We start from the raw sequence: 21,415 nt of genomic DNA on the forward strand, positions 1-21,415 counted from the left end.
AGCTTGAAGCATTGTTGGCCAAACGGTTGCCCAGAAGTACTACTAAGTATAGAGGTAAATTACCTTTGAAATGTTTTGCATGCAACAAGATTGGACACATTGTAGCTAACTATCCTAATGGTGACAATGAGCACAAGCATGAGAAGTTCAAGAAGTACAAAGGAAAAGGCAAAAGAGATTGTCTCATTGCAGTTGATGGTGGTATCATTGATGAGGAATCTGAGGGAGATTCTAATGAAGACATTATTTTTGTAGCCATTAAAGAGGAGACATCTTATGAGAAGGCATTAGTTTCTTGCATGGATAATTCTGATGATTGGATCATTGATAGTGGTTGTTCACACCACATGACCGGTGACTAGAGAAAATTTCTTACCTTGAAAGAATTTGATGGAGGAGTTGTGAGATTTGGTAATGAATCACCCTGCATGGTAAAAGGTAAGGGAACTATTTCTCTTAATGGAAAGAGAAGTGCAAATGATGTCTACTGGGTTGAAGGATTAAAGCACAATCTTTTGAGTGTTTCACAACTCAATGACAGAGGTTATTCGTTGGAATTTAAAAATGGAATGTGCAAAATCTATAGGAGCAAAGGTGAACTAATTGCAATCGGCAAGAAGACAAAAGGTAACCTGTTTCACCTGTATCCTAAAATCAACAATTGTTTAATTTCTAAAGTAGATGATAGTTGGCTTTGGCATAGGAGATTTTGTCATATAATTTTTGATAACATTGTCAAAGTGAGTAAGTCCAAGTCAGTGAAAGGTTTGCCTCAGTTGGACAAACCAGTTAATGTTCTGTGTAAGGAATGTCAGTTGGGAAAGATGGCATCCTCAACTTTTTAGAGAAAATATTTTTCAGCAGAACATCTATTAGATTTGGTTCATACAGACCTTTGTGGACCAATAAGGACTAAAAGTATTCAAGGTGACAAATATTTTATGATCTTCACTGATGATTGTTCAAGAATGATGTGGGTCACATTCTTGAAGGATAAAATAAAAGCATTTAGTAAGTTCAAGGCATTTAGGGCCTTAGCTAAAAAGGAAAGTGGCAAGAAGATAAAATGTTTGAGGACTGATCAAGGTGGTGAATTCACTTCTGTGGAATTCACTAAATATTGTGAAGAAAATTGTATCAAAAGGCAGCTTTCTACACCGAGGACAACACAACAGAATGGTATTGCAGAGAGAAACAACCGGTCAGTTGTTGAAGCTGCTAGAATGATGTTGATACAAGGAGGTGTAGCAAAAAAATTCTAGAGAGAAGATGTCAGCACAACTGTCTACACTATGAACCAAATATTGGTAAAGAGAGGTATGGATAAAACTCCTTATGAATACTGGTATGGTAGATCACCTAATGTCAGTTATTTTAAGATATTTGGAATAAATTTTTTATTAAGAGAGGTGACTATGTTAGCAAGTTTGAGGCTAAAAGTGATGAAGGCATATTTCTTGGTTACTCCACCAAGAGTAGGCCTATACATGTTTCAACAACCAGACACAGAGAATCATTGAAAGTGTTGATGTTCGAGTGGATGAAAATGTTGAAGTCTCAAGGGAAACCAATGTGGATAAAAAGGAAGAATATCCTTGCATTATGTTTTTGGAACCAGAACTGGTGAAACTTGGAGCTGATAAAGAGAATGTTGTTGTACCAGTTCAATCGAAATAGATAGATTCAGAAGATGATGATAATGAAGAAGAAGAACCTGAAGATAATGATCATATTATTCTGAGGTATGTGAGACTCAATCATAATCCTGACCAGATTATTGGAGATAAGGATGCTGGAGTATTAACTAGAAGAAGAATTAGAGAGAATTCTTGCATGATCTCCACTATTGAGCCTAGAACTACTAAGGAAGCATTTGGAGATGATCACTAGATTAAAGCTATGGAGGAGGAGCTTGATCAAATTGAGAAGAACAAAACATGAACCCTAGTACCCAGACCAGTGAATAAAAATGTGATAGGTACTAAGTGGGTATTTAGGAATAAACTGAATGAAGATGGAATAGTAGTCCGAAACAAGGCTAAATTGGTATGCAAAGGTTATGCACAGGAAGAAGGAGAATACTATGGTGAGAATTTTGCACCAGTTGCTAGATTGGAAGGTGTCGGGACTTTACTTACATTTGCAACATATAAGGGATTCAAATTATATCAGATGGATGTGAAGTTAGCATTTTTGAATGGGATGCTGGAAGAAGAAGTATACGTTGAGCAACGAGATGGTTATGCTTTGACTGATGAAAAAGACTTGGTATGCAAATTTCACAAGGCACTATATGGGTTAAAGAAAGCACCAAGAGCATGGTATGAAAGGTTACATTCACACCTGATGAAGATAGGTTTTCAGAGAACCAGTGAAGACATCAACATATATCTCAAATTTGAAGGTGATAAGATACTGGTTGGTGAAGTGTTTGTGGATGATATCATATTTGGATTCAATGATGACATGAGCAATGACTTTGCAAATGAGATTAAAAGTGAGTTTGAAATGTCTCTAATGGGAGAGATAAAATTCTTCATAGGTTTTCAAATTCAGCAAATAAAGAGAGGTATTTTCATCACACAGTCTAAATATGTGAAAGAGGTATTTAGGATATTTGGAATGAGTGACTGTAAACCATTTGGGACATCAATGGTTTCAAGTTGTAAATTGTCTAAGGAAGATGAAGCGACATCTCTTGATGAAAAGGAGTACAGGTCAATGATAGGGAAATTGCACTATGTTATTCACATTAGACCGAATATAGCGCATGTAGTTGGTCCAGTTGCCAGATTTCAGAAGAATCCAAAGGAAACACATTTTATAGCAACCAAGAGGATATTCAGATATTTGAAAGGTACTATTGACTATGGATTATGGTATCCATATGTAGGTAACTTTGATTTGAAGGTTTATACAAATGCAGAATGGGTAGGTAATGTTGATGATGAGAAGAGCACAATCGGTGGAGCATTCTTTCTTGGAGGAAGACTTGTTTCATGGAGTAGCAAGAAGCAGAGTTGTATATCATAGTGCACTGTCGAAGCTAAGTATGTTGTAGCTTATATGAACTATACCCAGGCTATCTAGACGAAACACATTCTAGAAGGATTCAAGTTGAAGATTCCAGAACCGGTAAAGATCTTTTGTGACAACACCAATGCCATAAATATTTCAAAGAACCCTATTTTGCATGCACGAACCAAGCATATTGAGCTGAAGTATCATTTCTTGAGAGAAAAAGTGCAGAATAAAGATGTATTATTGGAGCATGTATCTTCAAAGGAGAAGTTAGCAGATATCTTTCCCAAACCTTTGCCTAAGACTACTTTTGAGTATCTTAGAAGTCGGCTAGGGGTTGTACCCCTACATTAAGTCAATTGTGCATGATGTAGAATACATCAATCCCAAAGCTACTTGTAGAATTTTACAACAGGATTGGTGTAGAGTGGAGTTATTTTACAGGGGGAGCATGAAGTTGCAAGTTGATGATGGTGAACAATGAAGTTTGACACTTCATGTTTTACTTTCACTCTGGCATTGTTGTCAAACAGGGAGAAGAACTATATGAATGGGGAGATGAATTGTATGATTGACAAAGAGAAGATCTATAGCCAGTTACCAACTGAAGACATGGAGACTTGGTTGAAGGAGAGTACATGGTAAAATGTAAACCAGGATTCCTATTCACAATCATAGCAATCAAAGGTATTGATACTTGTATTGCCATCAATGCCAAAAGGAGAGATTTTTGGCATTTGCATGAAGATTGCATTAATGAAATGTTATGTTGTTATAATTTTGTTTTCTAACTAGTAAGTGAGCTTGTGAAGGAAACCGGTATCATAACTGATGGAGTTTGGTGAATCACTTGTATTGGTTTATGATCAAATGATGAGCGGTAATGATTATGACATGTATGCATGTTGTATGAGAAAAGTTTCAAATGGTTTTAGGCGCGTAGGGATAAAAAAATTTGTCTTGGGAATGAGAAAGTTCATTGCATGTAATGGAAACTGCGTGATGAGTTAGAGTGTTCAATGAAGTGGTGATCAAGGAGCGGTCAAGGATATCTTGAATGATGTGCAAGTGATTATTATGTAATCCAACGGTCATACTTGAACCAATTTGTTTGTAATCTCTATGAGATGTTTAGGTTTGTGATGTGTTATCGACCTATTGTTTTTTTTATAAGGTTGATGAGTTGTTTTGTTGAAGAGTTGGCAATTTGTAGTTGAGAGTAAGAGACTGTGGTTGTCGAACCAGATGATGTATTTGCAGTATGTGTAAAGGCAGATATGAGCATGAAAAGGATCTGAACAAGCAAGTATAGTGCTATTCAAACAGATTAGCAAACCCCTATTGTTTTCTAACAATTACAACAGTCAAATCCCTTAACCGGGTAAGCTCTAACAAGCTTAGTGTTATTCAAATCCTCTAACCAGGTGGTCCATTAGCTTGGATTTCAAATCCTCTACCGAGGTTACTCCTAACTAGGTATTGCTTTTAATAGGGCATTATAGTCAATCCCTTAACCGGGTGGTCCCTAACAGGATTTGGTCTTAACAAGACTTATTGTAAAGTTTTAACAGGCTTGGCTTCTAACAGGGTGAACTTCAGAAGAGATCATAATACTTGTGGGTATTCATCCCCACCGTGGTTTTTCCCATTGGGTTTCCACGTCAAATATATTGTGTCAAGTGGTGAATGCTTTTTGTGGTTATGTTTACTATGATTGAATTGCTTAACTGCTAAATCCACTTTGATATGTTATGTTAACCGAAAACAATCTGAAATATGTTCTAACTACTGCCAGTAAAGTATTTGAATGATTTAGTTAAAAGTTTTTGAGAGTTTCAAAGATGTTTTACTGTTAGTCTGTTATACAGTCAACCGGCTTAACTTGTCAGTATAATTGCATTTGAAGTTCAGTGTTTAAACCAGTTAGTTTAGAGTTTGCTTTGAGAGGTTGATTTTTGTTTGGTGAAAAGTTTATATCAGTTTTCTATCTACTGATTCACCCCCCCCCCCCTCTCAGTAGTTGACCGGATTCTTATTCTTTCATCATACCATCAAGTTCAATCCCAAAACCCCAAGGGTCTCACTAGAGAGAACTAAAATAAATCTTCAACATAGGAAATGAGTTCTCAAATGCCTTCTTTATAAGATTTATAAGGAACTTTCAAGAAAGTCTATTATAAAATCACCTTATTAATTTAAATGTCTTATAACTCCAAAAAAGTGATTTATTTTATTTCTAACCCATTTTTGGCACTTAAAATTAGTTTTTAGTTCATCTCATCATTTAAAACGTCTTGTTCTTTCCCATGAGCTATAACACTGAGATGCCCAGTACATTATTTAAATTTTAAAGGAAACCTTAGTGAAATTTTAATAGGAGTAATTCTGATGATAAAAAAATATAAATGGATGCAATTGAGTGACTAACTAAAAATAGATGCTCACTCCAAGAATCTTAGAAACCAAACCAAAAGCCAAAAATAACATTTGGATGTGTCATAGAACTCTACTAAACCATTTGAGTGGTAACGTCAAATTACCTGTCTAATTAGGCTAGCACAAACCCATAAAGTCAACACCTACAACAAAGCAAGAGACCCCAAAAAGGGGACATTACATGCTCTTGATGTAATGGTGGAGGTGAAGGTTGGGGAACTAGATTCTCAATCACAGTAACATTCTAGATACTCTTTGTAGTTTCCACATTATTAGTATTCTCCTCCTATGGATTTTATTTCATTTGGTCCCCATCATCACCTATTTATTTTTCTTATAAGATGTCGGGTGAAAATGTGTGTGTATTGTGGTGGAGATGAATGAGGTAGAGATGATAGAAGAGAGGGAATATGAGGTGGATGAAAAAAAGGAGATTGTGGAAAAAACACATTTGGAAGAGGTGATTGCCTTCAAGGAGATGTGGAAGGAGAAGAAAGTAGAGACTCATGGGAAGGAGATGATGATTAATACTAAATGGGATGTGGAGTGTTCTCTTGAAGGGGGATTGAGAACAAGTTATCTTCATTTGAGAGGAACTTATTCTTCTTCTTCACTACTTTATATGTTTATCTCCTTTTCCACTTGATTCCTCTTTGTGTGGGTTGCCTTGATTGCTTTTTAATATTTTGTTTTCTTCACAACAACACCAAATTATTCACCACTTTTCTTTCCTATTTGCTCTTGGGTCTTGGAGCATGGTAGTTCCAACATTGGAAATGGTACATCCAACCACTAATTGGAGTAAGCCACCACATTCGCTATCATAATCTCTATATAAGAGTCCTTTAGAATTAAACTATATACATTATGAATAGTTTAATTAAAGACATTTTTATATTATAAACATGATGCAACACTTTGCCATCATCTTTTATCTCTTTTGAGATTTTTTCCAAATTGCAATTTCTCATCAATTTAACCAATAATGAATAGTAATAGAACAAACTAACCTTTTAGTTATCTATGTAATTGGCTTAGTGGTCTTATAAGGGGTAACTGCACAAAGATGGGGGACCAATATCTATGTTACTTCTTTCTTTTCTCTTTTCTCATCCTCCATTTCTGAAATTTTAAATGTTGCTAAGGTAATAGTAAGTTGATCAATTGTTTACTTACTCAAGTCATTTGTTTCTTGTATGGCATACCTTGTTGGTTTGTAATATTTAGGCAAGGTTAGCAAGATCTTTTGAACAAAATCACATTCATCTAAATATCCACTGGTAGCTCTAATACCATCAACAAGATCAATTACTCTATCAATATATAGTTCTCCAAACCTTCATCTTCAAGCATTCTTAGACTCTCACACTTCTACTTTGGATTCATCAACCTAGCCTACTTTGTCTTTAGATATCCTTCATATGCCAAACATAGCTTGTTCCATACAAATTTAGCTTCTTTCAATCCCTTTACTCATCCAAACACTGAATCACTGATACAATTGAAAATTATAGCTCTAGCCTTTGTTACCCATCATTTTTGCTAAGTTGAGATAACCATTTAGGGTTGATAAGTCTCTTTTATCCAGCTCATGCGTTATATCCCTTAGTTCCTGATTTACCCGATCGACCGATCAACCTTTTTCAAGTGTCAAGTCTCCATTATGTCCAAAGGGGCCCCACCTTGTTTTATCGGATTATCGCTATGTAATGGAAGCTTAACTCTCTACATTCTGTTGTCATTAAGTCTTGTTCCACCTGATACTCAAACCCTGATAGTATTATGTCAGTGAGTCCCTCACAATTCACATATCGGTCAATCGCACATTAGGGACTTTTCAACACAAAATTCTTTTGTTCCATAGCTCTTAAAGAGAGCAATGGCCCGATGCTCTGATAGTAGCAAGTCTCATGATTGACACTACATGGTGATGCCAGCATGGTATCAACTTGTAATGTGCATTGGATGAAGCATTAATTAACAGTCTCTTTTCAAATATCAAGGCAGTACGATAGCCGCCGAAATGCATGAATTAATTTCTCGAGGCATGCATAGGTATGTCACCTTTGCTCTTGTCATTTTCATTTGAAGTCTCAGGTGAATATGAAGGAATGTTCAAGCACAGGCACAAAAACCAGGTTTAGAAGGAAGAAAATTTCTCTACTCAAAATTATTGAAATTTCTAGTTTCTCTTGTTTCAGTTGATAGAATAGAAAGAGTGTGTTAATTTAGTATTCATGAACATCTTGTTTTCCAATGTTCCTCTCCTGTTCTATCTCAATTCTAGTTTTCATCTATTGTTAGAAACCCTAGCTTTTGCCATCCCAATTTCTATGGCACCCAAAAGCACTCAGCCAATTGAAAACAAGTTGAACTTCATTAAGGACACATAAATAGGGCCATTTTCACTGCATGATATCCACAAGAGATTGCACAACACAAAAATATATCCCATTGCTCAGAAAGTTGTAGAGTCTGCTTTGTCACAAGTCAGTTGTTACCCATTTGTTGTTGCATGTCTAGAATTAGTCTTCATTTGCATCCAATGTTATCATCCTGATTCTCATGAGATTTAGGGCAGTAATCAGACTATGATAACTAGAATTGATACAGACAACGTTGTTCTCGCGCTATGAGAGAGGATGAAGTAAATTTGTCATTAACGTGGAGATGGGAATTCTTTCAAAACTAGATGGATTGGTGCCTTGATACTATCGCTCAGGGTTGGTTGAAAACCCCTCAACCAGGCAAGTCCAAATTTCCCTTCCACATGAAAACATAATTGTTCAGAGATGATATTGCAAATATTATTGTTTTGTTGTTCCCTGTAGTTGATTCTCACTATCTGTGATGATAGGAATCAAATTGACAAGGTAAAATTGATAAGCGATTCACTCCATGAACAACATACACGTTTTAATGATAGGAAATAGTTCCATTTATGCTTTGTACTTCTCTATGGGTTGGCTGTCGGAAGGATGTTTTGGCTAGGATTAAAAAAACTAGGTAATCTTGCGAATGGTGCTCTTGTTTACAATTATATTCCCTAGTTACAAAAAAAAAAGGCATGAGCAAATTTTCTCATCCATGATTCTTTCCTCATGACGCTTATAAGGGATATGGAGGGAAATCTTGAGAATATGATGTAGGAGCATCCCTGGTTCTTGGCAATCTTGAATCACCTAAAAATATTTTCTTTTTGTTTTGTTTTTTGTTTTTTGTTTTAGCATTTGTTTCTGCGTTTTACTGCATTTGTTCACCAGATCTTGTGGAGCTAGATTTTGTTTGTAGACATATTCACCTACCTTATACTAAGTCCATGAGATATTTGGATCTTTTTCTGGCAAGTTATCACTTCTCAAATATGTGCTATTTTTGCTAATTAGAGCACTAGAGCCGCTTGGACCTATTTGCTAATGGAGAATCTTGCAAATAATTTCCATAGCTTGCAAAGTCTAATTTTTCTACTTCCAACATTCCTTGTCTTGTGGCCAACCTTCCCTTAGGTCCACACATCATTCTATGTATTTTCAGAGGGATTCCTTTAGCAGAGGTCAACCTTGTTGTTTTACATGTTACATCTTTATTCATCGGTAATTGTTCCATCTTGGGCCAATGCAGATCATCCTTGACCTATGAATGTCATATAAATCAATGTAATCAAGTAGTTAGATAGATATAGAAGATTAATCTAAAGATTAGCGATCCAGAGTTGGCTCGCATTCTTGCTTGAGCTCAGATACTGTATTTGAGCATGTTTTTAATCAAGCCTGAGTGTCGAATCTTGTAAGCCCGCATGTTGTCGGCCAATTGTAATTGAATTCTTTGATATAATAAGTTTGTTTCCGCATTGTTGCTATCACATGGTGTTGCTTCTATTGTGTTTCTCTTGTTGCATAGTCTGGATTGTTCTCTTTGAGGACTTACTTCTGTCATGAGTACACCAAGTGGTATAAGAGTGAGTTTTCATTCTGGAGATTGTGAAGTATTGTAGGAATTTTGTTATGGGGTGGCCGATTGAGGATACGGCTTGCAGCTATAGAGGACTTGCATAAAGATGCCCCGAAGAGGAAATGTTAGATGTGGTGGAGTACGTGGAAATGCAGACCCTGTTGTGATGGAAATGTTGAGAGAAATTGCAAATCAATTGAAAGTTGTTGAAATGGCCTAGAGAATAGGTCAACATGTTGAAGATGTAGGCGATGAAGAAGAAGAAGTGGAAGCGGGAGAAGTAGAAGCGAATCAATTGGTGATTGATCCAAAAGAAGAGAGGTTCATAAAAGCTTTGATAAGAGTGAATACAAGACCACATTTTAACTCATCAGATTATGATGACGTTAGATTTAGATGAATTGCTCAATTGGATTATAGAGATGGAAAAGTATTTTGATTTTGAGAACACTACCAAAGGCAAGAAAGTAAGATATGTTTGCACTAAGTTGAAATGGCATGCGTCTCTTTAGTGAGAATATTTGTAGGTAGATAGACAGAGAAGAGGTAAAGAGAAGATTAAATCTTGGGAGCGGATATCTTTTCTATTTGGAATTCAAAGAATATCAATTTGTGGTGTTTGTACAAATTGGGTGAACCAAATTTGTCATAGTTTATGAGTTTGGTGTAGAATTTGGGTGTTGAAAGCCAAATCATTTTATAATATTATATATCAGATTTAAGACCTTGTTATTTTCTATTAGATATCATAAAATTTATTTCTTTGGTTTTCCATTAAGTTTCATTTGGTATTGTATTCTTTTAGTGAAGTTTGGAGCAAATCAAGTAGTCTAGTTTTGGCACAATTTTGTGGAATTGTGGGAGATTTTGGAGTGTGAAGATAAAAATTTGTTGTTGACATAATACCATATTTTTAGACCTATACATATGATGTTTCTATCATAAAAAAAATTTAATTGTATTTTTTGGAAAGTTCATTAACTTGTTGTCCTCTTTATGCAAGAACTAGTTTACTAGTTTTGAAAATTCAATTTTTAGATCTAAAATTGTTCTAAGATTTTGGTTGGGAAAATTACAAACATTCTCCCACCTGACATTTTAAATATCAATTACATCCAACATATACGTAAAATAAAATCAAGTACAATGATCAAGGCCAAGATAACTTTTATGTGGTCACTAGCTTCATAAGAGAATTTACAACATTATCCAAAGTGTCAACCTTCTCTATTAATATTTTATCACTCTCAACCATTTCTCACACAAAGTGATACTAAAAATACAAATTCTTAGTACAAGAATGATACATGGGATTCTTGTCAAACAAATAGCACTCTAACTATCACATTCATTCCTCACAGTCCTGCAATCAAAGCCAATGCCAATACCAACTTGTTATAATCATACCAACTCCTTAGAGGCATGTTTAGTAGTCAATATATTGTTGGCAACAAAAAAAAGGAAAAATGAGAGTGGGGGGGGGTTAATCAGTTTTCATCAGATTAAACAAATTAAGCTCAATCTCAGATCTAATCAACTGCAGCAAGAAGAAAGGTAACAACAATACACAAGATGCCCATATTTTTGACGTGGAAAACCTAGTTAAGGGAAAAACCATGGTGGGAACCTACCCACCATGAGATGATACTCTGCAGTAGTATGTGTAAATATTACAATGGGAATGCACATGCATTCGGGCACACTTCCTAGAGCTCATTGCTCAAATTACAATGACCCAAAAGGCTATAACTCTCAAGGAAGGCTCGCTACCTTACAAAGATATTCGAACTAAAATCTGGAAAGGGTGAACTAGAAGAATATCATCTACTAATGCCCGATGATAGTTTCGGTTAAGCTCATATGTTTTCCCTTCACCAATCTCTGCTCAACACACCACACCAAAAAATGAATTCTCTTGATCCCACATACACCACTCTTTGATAATGCACACTAAACAACAACCACCAAATTAAATGAATATTACACCCATTTATACAAGTCATCAACCTTGACTACAAGGTCGGCCAAACCCTTAACACCTAATTACAAAATTACATCACACGATATATAAATAAACTACCAAACCAATACAATATCATAGAAAACATAGCATGGACCTAAATCAACTCCTCAAACACGCACCACCACTGGAAATCTCACTAACATCAACTGCAACACATTACACCACCAAAAATACCGCATAACACTAAGAATATCACTGGACCCATAAAATCATCAAGAACTCACACAATAATCAATGTAGACCAATAGAACAAATAGAACATGATTAGGAAACACCAATAAGCACATTAGAATCATCCGCAATAGCTACACCAACACCACTTCTTCAAATCTTCATCGATCAACATGCTAACACTCAAGAACACTTAACAAAAGCAACTCGAACAAGAAATATAGCTTTGGAGCATTAAATCATGAATTGTCTGAAATGAAGATACACACGAACATTCCAAACATTCTCCCAAATTTGCAACACAATATATGTTCATACTGAAGCACAACGGATCAAACACCAGAACACTGCAACACTGAACATTGAAAACCAATCCCCATATCAGAATCCACAACTCGACCAACTCATCACATAGCATCATAGAATTAATAAAGAATGAAGTATCTCTAGTTGATTCAACATCCTAAATAAAAAATCTAATTACTTTGTTGTAAGGCCCCGCCCCAAATTTAATAACAAATCTTTTGGACCCCTTTTATTTAATTAGATTAGGCAAGTTTTAGTTAGTCATGTCAGCCCGTTTGTAACCCTTCGGGAAGTTTCCCGGAGCCCATATTTATGGCCGAGTCTGTCATAGTTGTAGGTATGCGAATTTGGTATTTTCTCTTGTTTGTGCAAGTTCCAGTTGGAGTTTTGTTATACGCCATTTCGGAGGTGAAAGACCCTCCCTATTTGGTTCTCGCAGTTTCGGTGGGAGGAACTCCTCACCCTACTTTGCCTTGCTCTCAGTCCCAGATCATTGTAATCTAAAATGCATTAATCTAACTATTCTCTGGCTCGTGCAATAACATATAATCTTCTTGTTCATTATCATACCTTATTGCAAGCTTCATCAATTTGTTTGGCGACTAATCTTCACTACTGTACATTTTTTCACATTATATGGACTGCACCCTCACTGTACGGTCTCACACCGTACTGTCACCCCTCCTCACATCACCATACATCCACACCACCGTACACCCACACCACCGTACGACCACCTCCCTCACACCACCTTACGATCTCTTTTGTACAGGCCCCACCATTGTACGTCCTCTTCACTGTACTGCCACTCCACCCTCACCGCACCATATGACCTCTTTACCATATGAGATCTTCACCATACGCCACTCCCTATGCTCCACTCTATAGCTGGTGCATCACCGTACAGCCAGGGACAATTCACACCGTACGAACTAGACAGTGCACTATCGGACGATCAGGGAACATTACACAATCCCCATATCAGAATCCACAACTCGACCAACTCATCACATAGCATCATATAATCAATAAAGAATGAAGTATCTCTAGTTGATTCAACATCCTAAATAAATAAACCAACCAGATCAATTCACTGCAATCATCGGATGACCAAAACATTTCTCTATGCAACACCAAAACACAAGAGTATGTTGACATCAATGACAACAACATATCCTAGCAGCAACAATATCCAACATATACTCTATTGAATAGTGATATAGAAATAACTACGGCTTGTCTCTTACTCATCCAACACACTTCTCCAAACAAAGTAAATACATAGCCACTAGTAGACCTTCGACTATGTAAGTCGCTTGCCCAATCTATATCAATAAATCCATGTATGTTTAGTGAATTAACCATATAATTAGTACCATGATAAACCAAAAAAAATTCAGAAGTACCTCACAATTATTTAAATAGTCACTTAACAAAATTTCAATGCTCTTTACTAGGATTAGACATAAACATGCTCAAAACTCCCCTTGTTTGGGCTATATTTGGTCTTGTGCAAACCATTTTGTTGGATCTCAAATCAACAGATTGGATAGGTTCTAAGAAAATGCCAACTCCTATGATCAAACCCTCCAATTTGACTTGGCCAACTTATAAAGTGAACCTATTTGGTTCCTAACTCTCTCACTTTAGGCTCTGCAAGACCTAGGCGGGTATACCTATTCACTAGTGGCTTTTGATAACTAATGTTTTTTATATATCTCAGAATGGCAAAGGTTCTTGGAATAGATGTCTTTTAGATGAGTTCAATATTGTTGTTATGGAAGCTATTCAATCTTTGTGCTTGAAATTTATATGTATACACTATTACTAATTGATTCTATATATCCTACTCAACTACTCCTGTCACTTTAAAGTAAAATTTATTGATATGGTAAAAGTTGTGATTTGTGGATGACCAGGGTCTTTCTTGTTATTTGGGCTACAGAGTCTTATATTTCCCTAGGACTGAATGTATGATTTATGAGATAGTTTTTTAAATCTACCCCCTTTGGTAAGTCTATCAGTTATTGTTTCTTATGAGATCTGTTAAATGTTTATATCATAAAACCGCTTGAATGAATTTAACCTTAACCTTAAAGGACCATTCAAGGAAGAACTATGAGGACCAATTGCTAATCACAAGTAGATCCTATTAATCCAAGTTTATAACATAGAAACATAAACTTTACTATAAGAATACGAATAACCTTATCTCCTTTAGATAATATCACAAACAACTGCCTACAAGAAATGGAATAACTCATATCACATATGCAGAGAAAAACAACTGATTCTATTAAAGTTTCAAAATGGTACAATAGTATGCCAGAGGTTGTAGTATCTATTTGGTATCTATCTGGTATCCAATCTTCTAATGATCGCCTTCTTTTTACAAAACTTTCTCATATAAATAAGTGAGCAACACCTATTCTATGAAGAGTTACGTCCCTTGATCATTAACAACCTAATTACAATTCCTTAACAAAGTGAAAGATAAAGAGATTAAGCATGCCAAGATAATTAATATAACCATCACTCTTATGGCATCTAATGGTCGTGCTCCTTTTTTTCATATCTGTTTCCAGTGAAAAGAGATCAAATACTGCCTGGTTGACATGTGGGGCTATATCTTCATTCTAGTTGAATCTAGCCACTGCCTTCTCCTTAATATGTGCAAATTCCTTTTTCCATTGCTCTAATGGAGTCAGTTCACCATCCTTGTAGATAGTCGGTATCATTGCAACATATTCTTCATCCAACATTTGGAGATCTTTATTCAATATGTCTATGTATTTTTCATGCTCCATCAAATATTGGTCCCCTTGAGCTCTTTCTTTTGTATTCATGGCCTCATTGTCCTTCAGTACATCTTGCAATCTCTCCCTTAATCTCTCATGCTCTTTTAGAGTTTTACAGTTCCTGTGTATTCTTTCCAATAATGGTTAGCATATGGCAACATATCTTTGAACCTGTTCTCAATGACATTATTTGCCAACTTATTCATCTTCTGTTGGGCACTGGTTAACTGCTTGGCTAACTTTTCAACCTTTATCCTCCAGTAGGTAGCATCAGATATAGCATCCAAGACCCTTAGGTCAGGTTGATAACCCATACATGGTTCATGTTCCCCCATAATAGGAGTCTTTTGTGACAATTGTCCTTCTAGCCTCTGGATTTCTTCAGTAGCCTTCTCATACAAGCCTCTGTAAATGTTGTTCTCTTTGACCAAAAACTTTGTTTGTTCCTGGTTCAATTTTTCTACATCCACATTCAACTTGGTTGTGATTCTAGGATCAGTTTTCCCAACTTGTTGGATCATCAAGTGGCCAAAACCCTAATCCGTATCAACCAAAATAGGTCTCTTTTTCTTCTGATACAAGGCCCATATTATGAGAGCCTTTTGATTTGTATCATATCCTGAGCCCATAAAGATTTTGTCTATCTCCTCTAGTCTTTGTCTTTTCGCTCGAGTGCACTCCTTTGTATATACCCAAAAATAAACAATTCATGACCCCTTATCTCTATCCATGTATCTCCTAGGCCTTCAAATCTATCTTCCAGACCTTCCTCATCCATTTTAACTTTCTTAGATCTAAGGCTTGATGCAGGACATTGGTCAATTAGGTCCTAGGCCAAAGAATGCCCTTCCTTTTTCTGCCTCTTAGGTTTGTCTTCTGGGGGTTGGGTCTCTTTAACTTTCCTAGCCCTATTCTTTTTAGAAGATGACCCCTCCATTATCACTACATAGCTCTAAGAGTGAAAGACTTACTTGAATTCAGGGTAGACCCTTGTGAATTTGCTCTCAAATCATTTCAGCTCTCTAAAAACTCATTGGGAATTCTTCAAGCGTTTCTCAAAAGTGTTTCCTCTTTTGCCAATTTATCGAGCATTCATGGCGATTTTATCAGTTACCATTACCAGTTACACAATGGTCACAGAGGCATTTATTTGAATTCATGATGAAGTGACTTTATTAAGACCTGTATTGATCCTCATGACAGAAAGTAATCATTCCTCTAGCAGCACTTCATACTGGCCATCGATGCTCATCAGTTTTATGGTCGTACCCTTTTTCGATGGAATTATGTACTTCGATAGCTTAACTTTATCTTCCCTCAAAATGTCATGTTTCATCGATGTCTCCTTAATTTCAATAAAACTACCATCATCATCAAGGAGATTTGTGACTTCATCGACCTCTTCACTTTCATCGAAAGGCTTTATCGCATGTGTTACATCTGCATTGGCATCAATGAAATCTCCCCTTTCAGTAAAAGAAAAATACTCTCCTTTGACTCTTTATCTTTGGTCGATAACAAGTCTTCAATAGTAATCTCTCGTGTTTCATCGATGTCTTATTCTTCGGTGAGAAAGGCATCTTCAGTCAACATCTTTTGTGATTTTTCGATACGCTCTTTTCCTCAAAAAGTCCTATCAAAGAAATCTTCCTTTGGTTTCCTCGACATACCATCTGTCGATGAAAATAATATTCTCGATGAGCCACTTTTGGATCTCATCGAGGCTCAAGTATGTTTGATAAGTCACTTGTTGATGAAATACTTATGAGTTTCTTTGATATAATAGATGTACCATTTCGGTCAAACTAGATATTTCGGTAAAGGTTAGTATGTATACCTGATGGCTTCAGTTTAAGCGATAATTTTTTAATTCTGATGTCAATGAAAATGCCAAGGGTTCTATCAAAATTCTTAAGGGCATGGTTGATTTCATTTTTTTTTTAAGAAAAATTTTGTAGCTTCAATTGAAACCTTGGAATTCTATTGATTTAAAATCAATGCTCAACACATTTCATACATTAAACTTTCAAGGAAACTAGCATAGGGTGTTGTAAATATGAATTTTGATTATCATTGATGTCAAACTTGTGGATCTGAAAGAGATACTTAGTCATTCTCTAGGTCCGTACATGGTTCTAAAATAAGCAATTAATGTAAGTTGGTACAAAAGACATGTGGTTGTATGGAGTATATGTATGGATGTTTGTAGCAACAAATTATGGTGTGTTATTATATTTTTGGAGTTGTGTTGGTGTTTTGTGTATACGAGTATGATGCTTTAATTATAAATAATTATTCTGGTGAACAATCTATCATATAGTTTGGTCTGGAATGTGGTAGATATGCACAAATAGTTATCTAGTTTCAGATCAGTGTTTGTGGATGTACATCCTCATTTTATCTCAGTTTTTGGGAAGGATAGGTGATCTACAAGTGGATTTAATTAAGCCCAAGTTTCATTTGATATAGTTGTAGTGTAATGGTGTGGAGGAATGCATTGTATTCCTCGACTTACAATTTTTGTAGTGTTGTGCATGGTCGATTTAGTTTCCCTGGTGTTTTACATTGCTTATTTGGTCATCTACAAAAAAACTGGTGGTCTATATTGAAGTTTGAGTTTTTTATATTGGCATAAGTTAACTATTTTGAGATCAACCTATATGTTTTTTGTTAGTGCACGGTTGCATGTGGGTGCATGAGAGATATATTGGAAGAATTTGGAAGGTGTGTCGACATGGTGTGGCCCTTCACATATTTCATTTTCCTTCTACATTTACATTGGAGAGTGCTTTGGGTTCAATGGTTATGTATGAACACATTACATCTAATTATGCCAACCTAATGGATATTATTGAGGTTGTGTATGGTATATAAATTTCAAATCCATTGTGTAGATGTATGAAAAAGTAGAGTGAGTTGTGAGAAGTCATTGTGAAGTGATGAATTGTTTTGGATGTACAACATAACAATGATGAAGATAGTTTCTGATGTGTACTGAATTGTAAACTATTATCAATATTTTGATAGATACTTTTTCTACAATTAAATCTTGTTGATGTCATTGTATTTTCAATGAAGAAATGATCTTAAATGGGTTCAATTAATTACTTTATATTTCCCTAAGGTTGTGTTCCTTAGTTTCAAGTCAACTTTCAAAGCAGTGAGCTCACTAGTCTTTGGCCTAAACTCTGTAATCAATTTTATAGACATTGTGAGTTTGATTCTCATTGTGTTTTTTCCTAGTTTTGGTTTTCCATGTAAAAATCTTGGTGCTCATGTGTGTTTGGTTGTGTGGTTTTAGTTATTTACTTTCATGCATATAGTTGATGAAATTAATGGTAAAGTAAGAAGTTAAATATAATAAAGTTTTTAGTATATGCTAATTCACCCCCGTCTCAATATTTGGTACTATTCCACATAAGAACCTTAGACATATCCTCAAAATCATCACCACAACTCAAACACATGTCTAAAGTCAACTTAATACCAACCATAAAGGGAATACTAACTGCATACGATGATGCATATTAAACCTCTACAAAAATGTGTCAACAAGCTTACTCTAGCTTAGCCAAATCTTTTTTTGAACACAATCTCTACTAATCTCTATCCTAATAATACATTCTGTAGCTTTCAAGTCTTTTATATCAAATATGTCATAATTGAGCCTTGATTTTTCTAATCATGACCTTGTTATTAACAATAAACATGTCATTAACATACGAGACAATAATCAATATATGATCATCAATTACATTAATATAAACACAATGATCCTCCTCACTCTTTATATAACCCAACTTCAATGCAAAAGTATCTTAATTCTTGTACCGCATATAGGATGATTGTTTTAAAACGTGCATACTCCTCTTTAACTTGAAAACCAATTGTTCTTTCCCTTTCATAACAAAACTATCAGACTATCACATATAAATCTCCTCCTCAAGATCCCCATGCAAGAAATAAGTTTTAACATCCAACTGTTTTACCTTAAAATTATAAGTAGTATAAATAGACAATAGGAATCTAATATAAGTTAATTTGTAATAGGAGAGAAAATTTCACCAAAATAAACTCCCTCTCTTTGGGAGCAGATCTTAGCTACCAGTTTGGCCTTGTATCATTTTAATTGACTCTTTTCTCCAAACTTCTTTTTAAATTCCCTCTTGCATCCAATGGGTTTTTCTTCCTTTGAAAAATTTGACATGATCCAAGGTGTCAAAAATATTCAAGGTCATCATCTTCTCCTGAATAGATTACATCCAAGATTCACTTTTCTTTGAATATGGAGCCTTTCTAAAATATCTAGGTTCATTGTTAGTAATCAACAAAACAAAAAATCACAAAAATATAATGGTTTATACATATCAACTATATTCCATTACCTTATGGGCCTCCTCAAGGTAGGACTAATGAGATCTACATGTTCATCTTCCTCAATGTGCTCATCCTACACATCATTTGAATTCTCTAAACCCTCTTCTTCTTGTCCATCCTCATATCCATCTAATTATTCTTCCACATGTGTATCTTCCCAATTCTCAATATTTTTGTCAAAGTGCGTTGTATTTGTCTTCTCCTATTGTTATTCTTCACCTAAGTAACATCTCTTGAAAACATCATTTGACATGTTAGAGGATTTTAAAGCTTTTATAGACTTTTACATTCTCACTATAAAATCAATGAAGATGCATTTTTAAGATTTTGGATCTAGTTTAGATCACTTCTCTTGAGGCATATGAACAAAAGCCTCAAAACTAAAGACCCTTAAGTGTGAAACTAAATTCTTTCTCCCTATCCACACTTCATAAGGATTTTTCTTTATAAGAGTTAAACAAGGAGATATATTATATCAATCTTAGCACCAGTTAACACACTCCTAGCACTTTCCATTAAGGTTTGGTTCATTCTTTCTACCACCACATCTTGTTAGGGAGGATAAGGAGTAGTTTTTTGTTGAGAAACACTTGCATTCTTACAAAAATCATCAAGTTCCCTGAAATAATATTCACCCCCATTGTCAGATCTCAACACTTCTATCTTCTAATTTAATTGCTTCTCAAATTAGACCTAAAATTACTTCAACTTATTGAAAACTTAAGATTTAGAATGGATAAAATAAATACAAATATATCTCGAGACATCATCAATGAAGAAAAAATAATATCAAGATTTACCCAATGAATCAACATTGAAATGGAACACACACACATTCAAATGAATAATTTCTAATGGTCTCTTTATCTTATAAAATCCTTTAGGAAATGGTGATATTTTCTCTTTTCCAAACACACAATGCTCACAAAAAATATTTCTACCAATAGAATAATCAAAAATACCATTAAATTTTTTTTATTTAGAATGGTCTAAAGACCATTTTCACCTATGTGATCTAATCTTTGGTGCCACAATATACTTTCACTTTCAATGCTAGTTACATTGGTAATGCCACATGCATTCAATAATATTTCAACTTGAAAGAAGAAAGTAGATTTCTCACAAGTCCAATAATATGTAAAACATTATCAAGGGTTTTAACCCTTCCATCTTAAAAACACAACTTCACATTTCATTTACGAACAAACTTATTTGTGTTGTTGTTACCAAAGAAAACCTCTCCCCCATCATATACTTTGTAGGAGAAAAACCACTCCTTGTTAGGAGTTTTGCAGTAGGATCAACCTAAATAATTAAGCCAAGCGTCATCACGAATAGTGCTAGCTAAAATAAACGAATCATTAGAATCATCATTGGAGAACTTTTCCATGGACGAATCAAATTTATTTTTCTTAAATATACATTCCTTATTTGCCTGCCCTATTTTACCACAATTCCAACACTTTACTCAAATCTTTCTAGGGGCCCTAGGACATCCTTTAGACTTATGGACCTCATTTTATCCCTTTTTCTTTGGACCTTTCCTTCACATGCAAGGAATCTTGGGAGCAAACATTCATAGACTTCATCTTCATGTATTCTAAAATAATTGTGGCAATCGATTTTTCCATCTTTGGCTCTACCACTACTAATGAAAACAATTAGATTTTCACAAGATTTGGGCAAAGAGAAAATAAACAAGATACCTTTGTATTCATTTAACATCTATCAATGCAAGCTAATTGAAAATAAGATTAAATGAATTCAAATATTCAATAATAGATTCACCATCTTTCATCTTCAAAGATACAACCTCCTCTTGAGATTTAACTTATTAGATAAAATTTTAGTTTGATAAATATCACCTATCCTCTTTCACAACTTGTATAAAAATTCTTTTGTAGAGACATTCAAGAGGATGGATCAATAAGACATAACCAAATATTTCCTTGATTAATTCATATCCAATTTATTCCAAGCATCATTTGACATAGTAGAGTTTTCTGGTTTCTTTGCATATGAAAGCAAAAACCACTAATCTCTTTCTTCCAAATGATCTTCCATTTTCAATTTCCACATCTCGTAGCCAATGTCATAAAAATTCTCAACATCCATGCGAAAATTAGAATCCATGGATTTCATTATTTTTCTCAAATATGTAAAATTACACAATAAAACCTACCACTACAATAAAAAACCTTCAACACTTAAAGAGAAAGGCATCCCCCTCTTAATAGAACAGTTAGCTCTAATACCAAATGTCAAGAAACAAGGTGAAGAAAGGTTACAATATTCAATTTATTATGTGATGAATATTGGAAATTGTAGGAAT

Source organism: Cryptomeria japonica, chromosome 9, assembly GCF_030272615.1.
Source record: "Cryptomeria japonica chromosome 9, Sugi_1.0, whole genome shotgun sequence".
In the NCBI taxonomy this organism is placed as follows: domain Eukaryota; kingdom Viridiplantae; phylum Streptophyta; class Pinopsida; order Cupressales; family Cupressaceae; genus Cryptomeria; species Cryptomeria japonica.